Source organism: Crocuta crocuta, unplaced genomic scaffold, assembly GCF_008692635.1.
Source record: "Crocuta crocuta isolate KB4526 unplaced genomic scaffold, BGI_CrCroc_1.0 scaffold35, whole genome shotgun sequence".
Classification (NCBI taxonomy): Eukaryota; Metazoa; Chordata; class Mammalia; order Carnivora; family Hyaenidae; genus Crocuta; species Crocuta crocuta.
Genome location: NW_027530625.1, coordinates 8,839,102 through 8,854,517, shown reverse-complemented (window position 1 = coordinate 8,854,517; position 15,416 = coordinate 8,839,102). Strand labels below are relative to the sequence as shown.

Below are 15,416 nucleotides of genomic sequence, written 5' to 3'. Positions count from 1 at the left end.
GGGGCTTCAGGAGAGGGGTCAGGGGTGGGGAGGAGAATGAATGGAGGCTGCCTGTGGGCATCGAGGGCTCGCCGGGACCCTGCGTGTCCGGCGGAATGTGCAGGACCCGGGTGCCTCGCTGCGGGTGTGCTTGTGGGTGTTTAATTGACGGTCGGAGACAGTTACCTTAAAGTCGGCAGAGGTGAACCTTAGGAGGAGACAGCTATTTGCAGAGCCACTCCTAGACGCTCATTCATTCATTCATTTGAGGAACTGGAAGGTGAAGAGCCCGCGGTCCGAGAGACCTTTTACAACTCAAGCCCTTTGTGTTTCCCGTGCAAGAGTTTTGCTTCGTGTGCTTCGGATTTTTCGGGGTGGGGGGAGCGTGGGAGGGGGCGCGGCCCTGCCCCTGACAACCGCTCACGTTGATGGAGTACTCACCGTGGAAGTGCTTTGCGGTCATCGTGTCCTGCGGTCCTCGCGGCGAAGGGAAGAGGCGGCCCCTGTTAACGCCTCCATTTCTCTGGAGGAGAAACTGAGGCCCAGAGAGATTAGAGTTAGTTGCCCAAGGTCACATCTCCAGGGTTTTCTGAGCCGGGGCTGCAGTTGAGGTCTGTGACTCCGCCGCGGGTCCCAGGACTGTGCTCCCGGCGTTATTTATGCCCCCCTGCATCTGTTTGTGCTCCCATTTATACGTTGCTTGACCAGAGCCAGCCTGTCATTCTAACTAAGTGATCGGAATTAGTCGGCCAGAGGTTGTGCACAATTGCCTGTGTGTGTTGCATGTGCGTGTGTCTAATTTTGGAGAGGGTACGTTTGCTTGTACACCTTAGCTGTGTGCGTGCAGTTATCGGTGCTTGTACACTTTAGCTTTGTTTCGGATGGCAGTGTTGTGCTTGTAAATATGTGAGTCTAAATTAGACCGGCGAGTGTTTGATGTTTTTATACAACTGGTGCCTTTACTGCAGAGAGAAGTCCGACTAAAATCCTTGCTGGTGTTTTTTTTTGTTTTTTAATAGGAAGCCTAGAAATAGCACCTTGCTTTGCATAGAGTAAGCTGTAAAAATACTAAAATAGAATAATGCTCTTCTGAGATACTTTGATTTATAATTTTGGGATCCGCTTGGAGTTCTCGGAATTCAAAGGCGCTGGCAGGTGTAGCTGTAAATTTCAGGAAGCGTCATAAAACGAAATCTTCGGGGAACCCTTGATTTACTGAGCAAGCACCTGTGATTCTTAAGTTGAACATTCCTGAGTAAACCTGGAATATGCAAATATGAAGGCTGATTTAGGGTTGTGTAGGGAAATGTACCTTTAACAGTCATGCATCAGGCAAATGAGGCTCCCCAGAAACGCCAAAACATTCTTCGCTATTGCCCTGGGGAGCGGGCAGACCTTCCTCTAAGCACCTGGTGTAAACTGCAGGGGTATTTATAGAAGATGTAAAATGAAAATATCCTCCAACTAAAGTTAATATCTTACCTAAAACACTCTTACATCACGTGCCTGGAAAGGTGGATGATGTAAGCTTTCTTTACTTCATGCATTTCCTGGTGTCGTAAAGACCCGCTAGGTCTCTAAATTCCTAGTTAGACAGACTCCGAGGCGGCCACAAGCCTTCTTACCTCTCTCCATGACATTGCAGTGTCTCAGATCCTGTGACTCAGTTGGCCTCTTCCTCACTGGCTTCAGGGGGAGGACCTGTCCAGGGCTACTGTTGGCCGTGTAATCTGACGCCTTTTGTGCACGCTTGGTGTCATTTGTGAGCTGAAACTGAGCAGTCTTACTAGGACAAGTCAAATATATACTCGTCTGTGTCACGTTTACAGAATAACGAAATTGCGGGGAACACGCGATCTCAAGCAGTAGTGTTCATCAGGACCTCCTTGCACAGATGTCCAGCCCCATAGTAGATGGGCCTGCATATTTGGTCTTCAAGGAGGCCCTGGAAATATATCTGGTAGAAGCCGTAGGTGATTCTGATGGACACCAGAGGGTGAGGACCAGTGGCTTCAAGTATCAATTTGGCTATTTTTCCTTTGATGTATAATTTATTGCAAAGGCATCTATCTCCTAAAATAGCTTCTGACCTCTGGTGTGTGTATAGTGGTGGGTGAGTTTTGGGCTCTGAATTACAGCTGACTTGATCTTGTAGCTCCATCTTCTTTCCCCATTTGTTAGGGTACAGGTATGTTCTTTTCCAGGTTCCAGAGCCATAGTGGACTAAAATTAGCTTTTCCTGGAATTACTCATATATTCTTGGATGAAGATGAACAAAATGCGGCAGTACATCAACTGTTTTAGGCTTTGCTAAAAATCAAATAGCTCTTGACTTTTAACAAGCCACTGAAGTTCTCTAAGCTTGAGTTTCTTCGTCTGTGAAATAAGAAAGTTGGATTGTGAATTAGAGTGTTTCCAGGTCTACATTTCTGGGATTTTAGGTCCCCCTGGGACTTCAGTCAAACACTCTAACTAAATTGATTGAATCAAAGCGTTAATGGCTTTATAATAACTAAGCACATTGGGGCGCCTGGGTGGCTCAGTCGGTTAAGGGTCCGACTTCGGCTCAGGTCATGATCTCACCGTTCCTGAGTTCAAGCCCTGCGTTGGGCTCTGTGCTGACAGCTCAGAACCTGGAGCCTGCTTCAGATTCTGTTTCCTTTTCTCTCTACCCCTTCCCTGCTCACACTGTGTCTCTCTATTTCTCAAAAATAAATAAACATTAAAAATAAACAGGAGCACCTGGGTGGCTCAGTCGGTTGAGCGTCCGACTTCAGCTCAAGTCATGATCCCATAACTCATGGGTTCGAGCCTGCGTTGGGCGCTGTGCTGACAGCTCAGAGCCTGGAGCCTCCTTCTGATTCTGTGTCTCCCTCTCTCTGCCTCCTTCCCCACTAACGCTCTGCTCTCTATCCCTCCTTCAAAAATAAACATTTTAAAAAAAGAAATTCCTTCAAAAAAAAAAAAAAAGCAAAAACCTCGCACATGGCTGACTCCTAAGCCTGACCCATTGAGTGATGACTTGTGTATTCTTTCCTTTGTATCACATGATACTTTAAAAGGTAACCCCCTATAAATTTTTCATGTTTTAAATCTCTTTTTGAGAGATTGGTTTTATTTGTATTAGTTGTGTTTGTTATGTGAGGTGCTGAGATTAAACATGAAAGCAAAGTATACTCAGTAACATTCAAACCTGTAGCTTTTTGCTTTAAAAACGTGTGTGTATAATCAGCATTTACTCAACACTTGAGATTTCCCCCCTGTGTTTAGTATAATTTAGTTTGCTTGACAATACTTCTCATTTTTTGCCATTTGAATTACTCTGAAAGAGGTCTGCCATCAGCTATTTGAGATGATCCTTTCTAAGCCTATAGTTACTAGAAATTAGTCATTAAATATCTAATGTCTATGTTTTTTAGGGGGAGAATAAAAATCACATATATGTGTGTATAAATAAGTTAAAGATACATGATCTTAGGACCTCACCAGTTTCTTATTGTCCCTTGTGCAGCGCTAACTTTTGTTCTGTCCTGGGAACCAGCAAAAGGTAACAGAAAACTTTTTAAGGTTGAATGAATTCAGATTATCATCTAATGAGTAAAGTGCCTTAAAACCCCAGCTTTGATACAGAACACGGCCTGGTACTGCTGGCCTAGAGCTCACAGGTCACTTTCTAAAGTAAAGATTAAGGCAATAGAGACCATGAAGCATTAGTTGAGTAACAGGGGACGATTTTGCCTTTCTCTTGGTGACAGAAGGCTCAGTAGTGGGTGATAAGGAGGAACAGATGCGGTGACCCTAGTGTCTGCATTAAGACTGCTACTACTTTGAATAGTTCACAGAGCACAGCAGCCAACGTGAAGTGTATCCATTTGGAATTATGGAATGGTTTTTATCATTGTTGCACATGCAAGTTGTTACATGGATAGACGGAAGCCTCAGGTGCCCAGCAATACATTTCATCTAGTAGTAATATTGTTATAATCAAGTTTGTATTTATTGAGTACTTATGTGCCTGACCCTGCTATTTTACATGCACGATCCCCATTAACTCTTCCCACAGCCTTAGGAGACAGGATAGGAAGATGAGGAAACTGAGGCCTAAGGTCCCTTCCACAGCTTCTGAGCTGGGATTTGAGCCCTGTTGGTTGACTTCAGAACCCAAACATTTCATCTTTCACTTTGATAAATGACATGAACTGCTAATCTCATACACTAAATCATAAGTTAGTGGTTCTTAACTTTGGGGGGCCTCAGTTCCCCTCTGAAAATCTGCTGGAAGCTTTGGACCAAATATCCCTTCCTGTCCTATCACCACCAAACAATTCATACAGGTTCACTCAGGAACTTTATAGACCCAGCTTGCAGCCCAGCTGATTATTCTAGATAGATTACTCCTCCTAAAAATGGACTTGGGCTTTGTTTATTTATTTTTGAGAGAGAGAAGGAGAACGTGAGCAGGGGAGGGGCAGAGAGAGAGGGAGACACAGAACCTGAAGCAGGCTCTAGGCTCTGAGCTGTCAGCACAGAGCCCGACACGGGGCTCGAACTCATGAACCGTGAGATCATGACCTGAGCCCAAGTCGAACACTTGACCGACTGAGCCACCCAGGTGGCCCCAAAACAATGTGTTTTTTTTTAACCAGTAGGTGGGAAAGGCCCAAGCCTTTCACAGGTGGACCTGTGTACTGTTTGTGTTATAAATCTCCTGGTTAAACTTCTCTATTGAATGACTCTTTATACTTCTCAAGGAATTCAACTTAAATGCCACATTAAAAAAGTTAGAAGTGGAGATCTCAGGTATGCAAGTTGCTAAGTGCTTGTCAGGCTTGGAGTTCAGTCTGTGCCGGTACCTTTAGCACCTGGCGCAGTTCCACTGGGCTTTTTTCCAAGGTTTCTGCACTATGTATTTTTTTCCCTTTGAACCTCACAGTATTTATACAATTATATTTTAAATTTATATATATGTATTTTTTATAGTTTTTTAATGTTTATTTTTGAGAGAGAGAGACAGAGCATGAGTAGGGGAGGGGCAGAGAGACAGAGACAGAGACAGAGAGACACAGAATCTGAAGCAGGCTACAGTCTCTGAGCTGTCAGCACAGAGCCTGCCATGGGCTTCTAACCCACGGATCTGAGATCATGACCTGAGCCGAAGTCAGTGCTTAACCAGCTGAGCCACCCAGGGGCCCCAAATTTATATTTTTAATGTTTTTTGACTTCATCCTTCTTCTTCCTGGGCCAGTGGCTCTGCACCTTTAATAAGGGCTTCAGAATTCCCCAGAAAACCCCACCCTCACAGTTCGGATTAAGAGGTATGCCACGAGGCCCAGGAGTCTGCATGTTAACAAATCCCCAGGTGATGCTGTTGTTGCTGGGACCACATTTGAGGACCACTGTCCTGGACTGTCACACCCTGTGCCTTTATTCCCTAGGGTATTTCTGTTGTAGTCCTGGGAACTTACAGAAATCTTACAGTTTGGTCAGATTTCTTTTAGGGGAAGCTCTGGATAGTGCCTCTCTGACACATGCATGGTATCTGTCTGATGTGTGTTTTCTTGGTAAATAATTTTGATTCAGACTAAAAGAAACATTACTATTTGTAGAAGAGAGATACCTAACTGAAGCCAGGCTCCATCCCTACAGGCCAGTTCTACAACATTCACCTTTGAAATAGGGTAGAAGCTTCAGCAAGTTGTCCTTCCAGGTCCCTAATGGCCAGAATTCTGAATGGCAACTCCGGAGCTCCCCTGGCCCGGTTCCTGTGTCCTTGAGAGGGCGCGCAGCGGCGGGGCCGGGGAAGCCACCCACGGCTACACGCGTTGGCAGGTTTCTCCATCAGCTGCTTCACGCTCACATGCAAAGTAGTATTTCCTACCCCCTCTCCTTCTCCCTGTGTGCCGTGGGAAGAGATACTTGCAGCTAGAATCTTACCCCTTTTGGGTGCAGTTGTGCTGAAGGCAGCTTTGTTCACTCGGTAGAATACTGCTCGAGGAAGTCACCCGAGACTGTTCCTGAGCCAGAGCTGAACGCAGTGGTGTGCTGGTGTGTCATTATTACTGCTGTCTTTATTGTGAACATCATGGAGTAATGCTTCTGGTCTACCTGTACCGTGGACTAGGCCGTCTGTGCCTGAGCCTGTATCTGAATTGTCTTTGAATTTTTTAGATGAAAGACTTGAGCATGGGAAAGAAGTTGTGGTGCAGACACATTTGCCTTCATTCTTACATCATAGACAAGCGTGTACAGAGCTGTGTTAGGTGCTGTGCTGTGCGGGGACTTATTTCATGGGATTTGGTTCTGAGGGTAGGAGACCACACACTCGGTGCTGGGTTTTGCCGAAAGCCTGAATCCTCAAGTGACATTTTCAGATAAAATACTTTGTAAAGGCATTTTAAGTACTTGCTCCTGATATTTCATGAAGGAATATAGAGCTCTTAGCTCTCTCCCAGCATGTAATGCATCTTGCCCAGGACAGAGGGATGTGAAAAGAGACGTGTAGGGTCCTGCTAATGGCAGCTGTACATGCCTGTTAAGCTGGAGTTCAAGTGTAATTCTAAGTATGTGAGCCATGTAAACACCTGAAAAATGAAATTAAGGTGAAGTAGGAGAACAAATTGACCTGAGCTCTTTCTGTTTAATCTTGGAAGACTGAAAGCACAGAGCCTGCTTCTTCCTCAGACTTACCCTTTATTCATTCATTCATTCATCACTCATTCATTCATTCAAAAAGACTGCTTGTAGGAAGTGCCATCACCAGGTGAGAATGCAGCTCTTGAGTCAGATGTGAAAGAGGAAACATCTAGATCTGGGGGCATGTTTCTTTTTTAATTTGGCTCTTGAAGATAAGAGCATGGCTTGACCCTGTTATGCTCTGACAGGTGTTTCCACCCACACCCCTTTGGGGTGCACATCTTTGAAGAGGGTCTTCTCCGTTCTTGACCCCTGAACAGGAAGTTCACAGGACACCGTAGCACTTGCCTGACCAGAATGGTGTTACCTAGTCGTACCTCCGTAGGACGGGATTTAAGTAGAAATGGATAAGTAAATAAGCAATTAAAATATAAATAATGGCAGGTAGCCTTTGACTTGTCAACATTAAATTGATGACAGTCTGTTACCATTAGCCAGTTTTTGGCCTAGCGATAATGTAAGAAGTCTTAATGTTGAGCGCTGGACAAAAACCATCCTGATTTCCTGTGCCCGTCCCTTTGTCTGAGACGGTGATCTTGGCTGGGCAGGCTGCAAGAGCTCATCTTGTGTGTATCCCACTTTCACCCTCCCTGGGATATTCCTTTTCGGGTAAAAGATCCAACTAGGATTAATTGCAAGAGGAAGTGTATATGACTCACTGGACTACAGCTGATTTTAAGATGCTGAATAATAGAGGCTCCTGTGTTTTAATTCCAGTTCTTTACTTGACTGACTGACTGTGGCCAGGCAAGCACTCCCTGTGTGAATGATTCGGCTGGTCTTTTCGAAAGTGTACACACATTTGCAGGATGCCACTGAGGACCGTTGACTTTTAATGCCTAGAATGTGCTCCACAAGGAAATATAATTACCCGGTCTTCTGGGGCAAGAGCGTTAATTGTTAGAGAGTTGCTCCATCCACTAGTTTGACTTTGACCATCACAGTACAGTGAAGGGCTCGTTTCCAAGCTTTTGCATGCTCCCTGATTAGGCGTAGGCAGCGTGTGAGGCTCAGCTTTCAGCTTTCACGCTCTACATCCCACCCTGGAATGGCCACCAGAGAAGGGGATGAGATTTTTGCTGACCTGAACAGGGTATATTTGCCTCTTGTGTGCCAGATGTTCCGGTAGGCCTGGGGGTGTCCGCTGGGGGACCAAACAGATAATCCCTGTCCTCGGGAGGCCTATCATCTCATGATCAGGCTGTACCTAAATTAGTTCGAAGGCCCCACATTTTAAAAACACTTCGGAATATATTTATATAAATATGTATACTCATATTTAATGTGTTTGTTTAATATGAGCTAATTACCAAGACAGAAAGTATTGGTAAAGAGGGGAAGACAGTAGAGAAATGATAGCTGTTCACAAGTGTTTCATGCTTGTCACGTGGAAGGATTAGATTGAGGTTGTGCTGTTTTGAAGGCAGAAGTCAGCTTTGTGCATTTAGTTAAGAAATATTTTAACTCCTACCCTTTGGTCGACAAGTACCAGACACCGTGGTAGTCAGATGCAGTACTGACTGAGCTCCTCTCGCTCCCTGGATGGAACTTCTATCTAGTGAGGGAGACATGTTCAGTAACTAATTATGCTTATTTAATTGGGTTGTGGTAAGTGACACAAAGAAATATAGGCTGCTAAGCAAATATAACAGGGGACCTGACCTAGTCTGGGGCACGGGAGTGGAGGGGAGGGAAGGCTTCTCTGCTGGGGCAGATGTGTAAGCTGAGGTTTTAAGGGTGAGTGCTTAGCTTGGGAGCAGGGAGGTGGGGGTGAGAGGGGGGGNGGAGGCTCTAGGGAGGGAGGGGGGCATGGCAGGTGATGAGGAGGTGTAGGCCCACTAAGTGCTTTGCGCCTGGCGCCGTTCTCTCTCCTGTGGCCTGAGGCCCAGGGCTGCGAGTGATGATTCCGCCATGCGCTGTGCCAGAGCTCCAGGCCGCGTCTTCACGCGTAACCCCAGGCAGCCTCCTGAGGCAGAGGCCGCTCTTCTCACTTTCCAGCTGAGGTAACAAGGTTAGATGTTAGGAACCTAAGATAAGCCGCCAGAAGTGACCCAGCTAATACGTGGCAGAGTGTGGATTGCAACTTGGAAGTGTATGGTTCTAGAGCCCCTCCTGCCCGTTTGCTTAGAGCTCAAATAAACAGCTAACAAAGGACAAGAGATTACAAGTTCAGCACAGTATAAAGAATTTTCCAGCAACCAGCTGTTCAGAAATGTAGACAGGGAGAGAGAGGCACGTGCGCCCAATGATTGTAAGTGTTCATTCCAGTGGAAACCATAGGGCCACCTGTCAGGGCTGGGGCAGGAAGCAGCTTGAAGGAGGTGAGCCCTAACCTCCCCCTGACCGCATCTGCTTTTCACTTCACTGTAAGATTCTTGTCTACATATATGTGCTTTTTCCCTTCAGTGACCATGAAAGACACCAGGTTGACAGCACTGGAAACTGAAGTACCAATTGTCCCCAGAGCAGGTAAGGTATCAACTCAGTCCAGTGGTTGGGGGGAGGTGGAGGGGAGTGGTTCACTGGTACGGCTGTGTAGATGTGTGCTTGTTTCTTTGCATTCAGGGGTGAACAGTTCTGGGTTAAGCTGTGAGCTAGGAACCGGTCCTTCTGTGGCATGAGATGATTTGTCAGCCTCCCCGGGCTTTATTAATTGCTTATTCAGTGCCAGGCACTGTGTTAGGTGCTTTGTATGTGTCACTCATTTCTGTTTCACAGTCGCACTTTTGGTGTGTCCCCATTTTGCAGATGAGGAATGAGGCTCTGAGACATTATCTGATTTTCCTAAGGTTGTGTAGCTGCTACTTGGTGGCCCTGTGGCTCACATCAGGTCTGTATAGTGGCACGGCTTGGTTTTAGCCACTATGTTACATTGATTAAATTGAAGCCGTTGTGTTGGAGCGAGTCATTTGACTGGTACAGAGGTTCTCACCCCTGCCTGTGCCTTAGGAATCCACCTGGATCTGTAACAACAAACCCAGATTGCTCTCCTGACCCCACCCCCTGACCTGCTCTGGAGTGGGGCCTGGGCTTCAGGATTTCATGAACTGTCCGGGTGATTTTAATGTACATCCTGTGCTGAGAGCCCAAGAACTGGTGAGTTAGCCTTTACGTCTTAACATGGCTTGCTGTATTAATTGTCTTAATTAGCGTTCTGGGATGAATTAAATGCTGTGGTGGTTTCTAGGAGTGGAGGATTTTCAAAGTCCTAGAATATACTCTTCATAACTAGTGAGGCTTTGGCACTTCTGTGGGTATGAATTTGGTCTTAGTGACATCACTTAGCACTGAGCTGTAATTGTGAGTTTACCGGCGAAGAGTGCCCAGTGCAAGGGCTGCGTCTCTGTGGGGAGATGTGGGCAAGATAGGGAAGGTGTCGGGCTTGCCGTCCCTCTCTGTACAGCTAATGCGATTCCCTTCACGTCTCGCTTGTTGCCTATAACTGTGTTCTGTCACTGTCTGCCTCACCTTACATCCCAGGGATTGTGAAATAAAGGACGGATTTTTTGCCTTAAAGACTGATGTCTGTTCACAAACAGGAACTTCACACAAATTGTACACTAACAACAAGGCAGTAATATTGTTCTCTCACAAGCAGGGGAAGCTTTCTGAGGCTGGCTTCATTCTCAATGCTTCTGTGTGGACTTCACACTCGTCCTTTTTCACAGATCCACAGAATGGGAATTAGAACCCACTGTCAAGTGGTTGTGGTCATACCGTTGGGGGCCAAGCTGAGTAAAACACATCGTAAATCTCAAATTTAATTCATTTTTCAGTAACAGGACAGTTTAGCAGCTGGGTTTGTAAAGCTTGGAGTTTTCATGTAGGAAGATGACTGGGTCACGGCTCGCAGCTAGATTGCTCCCGCGGTCGCTGTGTTACATGTAGGGTGCTGAGTTCAGCCGCTATAGTCAGTTCCTCACTAACCTTTTTGGACAAATCAGAATGTAATTTAGGGAAGTTTCCGGTAGATGGTTTTCTAGAAGGAACCTGTATCTTGGGCAAGCCTCACAGATCCTTCGTCTTCAGCTACTAAAAAGTGTTGGCAGCCGGTAGCCACCATCTTACTGAGCTCCTTTGTTCACGCTTTTGGCCCTCATAGACGCAAAACTACAAGACGCTGTCTTCCTAAAGCTTTTTTGTAGAGTCCACTTTGAAATTTGATTAGTGTGTATAAAATGTGTTAGAGGATTTCAGTTTTTTCTTAACACTGTTTTCTTTATACTACTTATATTCTTTATGTTTGGCTCGAAGATGATTTATCATAGATGTTGTTGACTGTGATTTTTGGATTTTTTTCGTGTCTTATAACTGAGGTGACAGGCTGACATTTTATTTTTCATTCATCCTTGCAAGATGTGAAGTGTTCCCAAATGTGACTTTTTCTTGAAAGACTACTAATGAAGACTATAAATTCAGTGCAGCTTTAAAAGCTTATTTTGTTTGTAGTAAGTGCTATGAGACAATTCTATAAAATTTAGAATTAAATAATTTTTGTTTATTTAGCCATCTATTATTAAAAATTTTATAAACATTTGGCTCAAAGAATACTTATTATTATTTGTAAAGTTGTGTAATCTACCTTCTTAGTATTCACATTATTAGTTAACGTATTTAGCCATTTGAAACGTTCTTGATTGTTTTTGAACATAAAAGTCATGTTCAGGGGTGCCTGGTGGCTCAGTCAGTTGAGCATCCGACTTTAGCTCAGGCCTGTGATCTCACGGTTAGTGAGTTCAAACCCCACATTGGGCTTGCTGCTGTCAGCCTGTCAGCGCAGGGCCCCCTTTGGATTTTCTGTCTGCTCTTCCCCTGCTTGTGCTCTCTCAAAAATAAATAAAAATTTTAAAAAATCTTAAAAAGTCACATTCATCAACTAAAGCTTTTAATTTTAAAATGAATATACGTTTGTAATTAAAATGTAAAACACTGAGCTTGGATGTTACAGCTGGAGCGTTTTGCCTTTATTTAAAAGTGAATATTCAGATTTTTAATAGTAATTCTAAATGTACGCCTTGTCCACATTACAGACATCGTGTAGATTAGATGTGATGGTAACGACACGAGCGCATAGCTGTCGATTGCACTCACAGTCAGGGATGCCAGAAATGCTGCTGAAGGAGGGCGGTTGACAGTTCAAGTTCAGAGGCTCTAAAGACCAAGGCCAAAGCCAGATGTTGGCCAGATATAGAGACTAAAGTTAAACTTGGGTTAATCCCTCTCTTCCCGGCATGTTGAGATCATACTGAGTATTCTGTGTGATCGAATGTGATGGCCAGTTGTGAAGTTTAAACTTGGTTTATTCAAAGGTGGTCACTGACAGCCCCTGACTGCTTTCGATTGGGTGGTTGGGGGAGACCTCTTAGAGATGGTGACACTTTGAGTAGAGACCCCAGTGAGAGTCAGCCGTGCAAGGATCTGGGAGAGGAGCATTCCAGGGATAGGGGAGCCACAAGGGCACCCACCAGTTTTCCTGGGTTTTGGGAGACTGGGACTACAGCAGAGAAACGATGAGGCAGAGACGTGTGAGAAGAGGCAGACGGTGGCTGAGGGGTTCACAACTGGCCAAAGAACAGGAAGCGTTAGGCCACTCATGGGTTTGGCTCTTCTTTCCATGGGAAGAATCTAAACAGGGGACTGGTGGATTCTGATTTCCCCATTTCAGAGTCTTTTGTGGTTGTTTGGTGGCAGATTCATTGTCGGTGAGCAGGAATATGTATAAGTGGGAGGAGCAGCATGGGAGGTGATGGGGCTTTGATGAGGGCCACAAAGGGAAAGCAAAATCGGTGTGGGTTTGCTGACAGATCCAAGGGGAGGGTAAGAGCGTGGAGGAGTCGAAGATGTCACCTCGATGTTGGCTTTAGACCGATGGTCGTGTGTATTCCTGAGATGCAGAAGGCTGACAGAGTGATGGGTTTTGGCATGGGGAGTGGCTGTTGAAAGTCATTGCTCCCTAAATCTATAGCACTGTGCTGTGGCACGCGGCCAGTGAAGATAACATTAAGTAAGTGGAATGGCGCTTTGGCATGTAGGTTACAGAAATGTATTAACCTAGGTATTGACTTTCAGCCTCTCCTGACTCCTGTTTTCTATACTTGGTTATTTCCAGAATGGAAGAGAGACTTTCACAGCTGTAAGTTGATGCTTCCAGTGCCTGTGGTGCTAACCTTCACATGACTTTTCCCAGTCGATCTTCCCCAGGCTGGAAAGTGTGTCTGACACGTGTGTGCCTCACCCGCCCCTACTGCTGGCCCCTTCCCCACTCTGTGCACACACTAAACCCTGTCCACTTCCTCATCCCACATTTAATTCTCCATTGCACGTGCTAAGTCTGTCTTTCCTACTCAGCACCCTGCACTTACTTAGACCCTCGAGAAATATTTGAATGAATTCTAAAAGAAAAGATAGTGCAGCCATGGGACTGATTTCAAAAGCTCATGATTAAACTCTTGGGAGGGCTTTTTTGTGTGTCAGAATCCATGAACTTGGGGCGCTTAAATAAAGAAGCTCCCATAAAACCCAAGACTTATATTTTTTTCTGGGGAATTAAAAAAAATATGGTTGAAAGGTAGACTTTTAGAACCAAAGAGAAAAGCTTTTTACCAAAAATACATTAATGTGTTTTAGAATGAAACCTTATTTTTGCTTTCTATAAAGTGTCTGGAAAGAGCAGGCTCCAGAAACAAGACTTTGACCCCTAACATGACATTTACAAACTGAAAAGTGAATTAGGTAGCCCATGCTGGCCAGCCCTGTGTATGGCCAGGTTGACTGGATGGGTGCCATGTTTGTTTGGCGTGGAACTCCTGTCACTCTCTGTTCGGGGCTGCCTGGGTTTGGGGGACCAGCTCTGACCTACCAGTTACTGTCCTCTGAATACACAAAATACAAACTCGGAGTCTCACTAAACTGAGACTAGGTAGGTAGCAGTATTATTGGAACAAAACCAAACTTAGGGACAAAAATGCTTTTAAATCTGAGAATCATTCGTGGTTTCCCTGGAGTAGAAGTGAATGTGAGGGCTGGCTAGAGACATGTGCTATTAAAAAGTCATCTTGAAAATGGTGGCCCCAAGATTTTCACTAGTTTTCTTTTTGTACTATGTGGCCACGACTCAGGGAGTATTTAGTTGTGCCAAGTGTCTGCGTATGTTCTCTCATTGAATTCTCTCGATGGACAGTAAACCCGGGCAGGTTGGTATTTTCTTCACTTCTAAATTTAATTTAAGCTAACTCACAAGATGAAATTTGTTTCTATTTTCAGCCTTGAACTCTTTTACAGGGAAATCTTACTAGTTGTAAGCCCTTTGAAATGGACTTCCGTTGTGATTTACCTGTAAGATTTATATTTATAGGCATGAGCCAGCAACTTCCTACATCATGATTAGCTACCAAAATGCATGTAGACATTTTTTTAAATGTTTATTTATTTTGAGAGAGAGGGAGGGTGTGCATGTGTAAGCAGGAGTGGGGCAGAGAGGAGAGAGAGAGAGAATCCCAAGCAGGCTCCTTGCTGTCCATGCAGAGCCCGACTCAGGGGTTGATCCCCTGAACCACTGATCATGACCTGGGCTGAAATCCAGAGTTGGATGTGTAATTGACTGAGCCATCCAGGCGCCCCTGCATGTAGACATTTTAATTGATTTTTTTTGGCTCATGAACTTCTGATTTGCCAAGAGGCAAACCTACTGCCAGGTTGTAATTAAACAAAAGCAGAGATAATAGTAAGTTAAGTACTCCCGGTTTCTGGGGTCATTGGTACTTTAAATTTGGCAACTTACCGGAGGGACTTGACTCTTCAGTGGACTTTTTAGTGTAGTGTTTCCTGCCAGCGTGCCTATTAAAATGCAGGTTCCTAAACCCCAAATTCAGTTCTGGAATGGGCCCAGGAGACTACATTCCGAATAGGCATCCCAGGTGGTTTCTGTCGATGGGGAAGCTGGGTAGTGGCTGCTTCAGCTTATTCCTGGACGGCCCCGGGGGAAGCAACGTGAGGGTGCCGGGCAGAGAGCGTCGTTGGCCTGGGAGTTGAGCCATCTGAGTTCTGCTTCACCGTGTGACCTTGGCAGAGTTACCTCTCCTGTCTGACTATCCATATTCTCATTTGTAAAAGAGGGTATCTGCTGACCTCACAGAATTGTTGTGAGGATCAAAACCACAAGTTAGCTTCATGTCACATTTAAGGGCTTAGGGCTTTACCGTCAAGCAGACCTGGGTTTAAATTTCAGTTCTCCTTTGGTTTTGCCTCTTGCCAGCTTAGCAGCCCCAAGCAAATGTCTTGACCGTTGTTTCTCTCCCTGTAAAACGGGGACAGGAGAACCAATCCTATGATACCGTGTAAGGACTATACTCGGTAATGTTTGTAAAAGGTGTGCACTTCCTGCCTCCTAAATGATCACCGGTTTTGTTTTTATTTTTTTATATTTATTTTATTTTCTATTTTTATTTTTACATTTATTTATTTTTTGAGAGACAGAGAGAGAAAGAGCACGAATGGGGAACGGGCAGAGGGAGGGGACCCAGAATCCGAAACAGGCTCCAGGCTCTGAGCTGTCAGCACAGAGCCCACGTGGGGCTCGAACCCATGAGTTATGGGGTCATGACTTGAGCTGAAGTCGGACGCTCAAGTGACTGAGCCCCCCAGGCGCCCCTGGTTTTGTTTTTAAAAATATACCTTGAGAGAACTGAACAACTGTCCATGTGGGTAGTGCCACCTGGAGAATGAGCTGCTGTCGGCAGCTCCAC

General features: G+C 45.1%; 1 protein-coding gene across 5 annotated transcripts in view; it reads left to right on the top strand.

Moving 5' to 3' along the window:
* Window positions 1-15,416, top strand: part of TSC1 (TSC complex subunit 1) — a 46,723-nt gene that overhangs the window by 577 nt on the left and 30,730 nt on the right. For 4 of the 5 annotated variants that reach the window (XM_077768428.1, XM_077768431.1, XM_077768430.1 and 1 more), the window contains exon 2: window positions 9,079-9,141. The gene's annotated coding sequence lies outside the window, so the exon portion shown is untranslated. Of the gene's footprint in view, window positions 1-9,078; window positions 9,142-9,661; window positions 9,769-15,416 lie in introns of those variants that run through there. The other variant, XM_077768429.1, reaches the window with a different exon arrangement.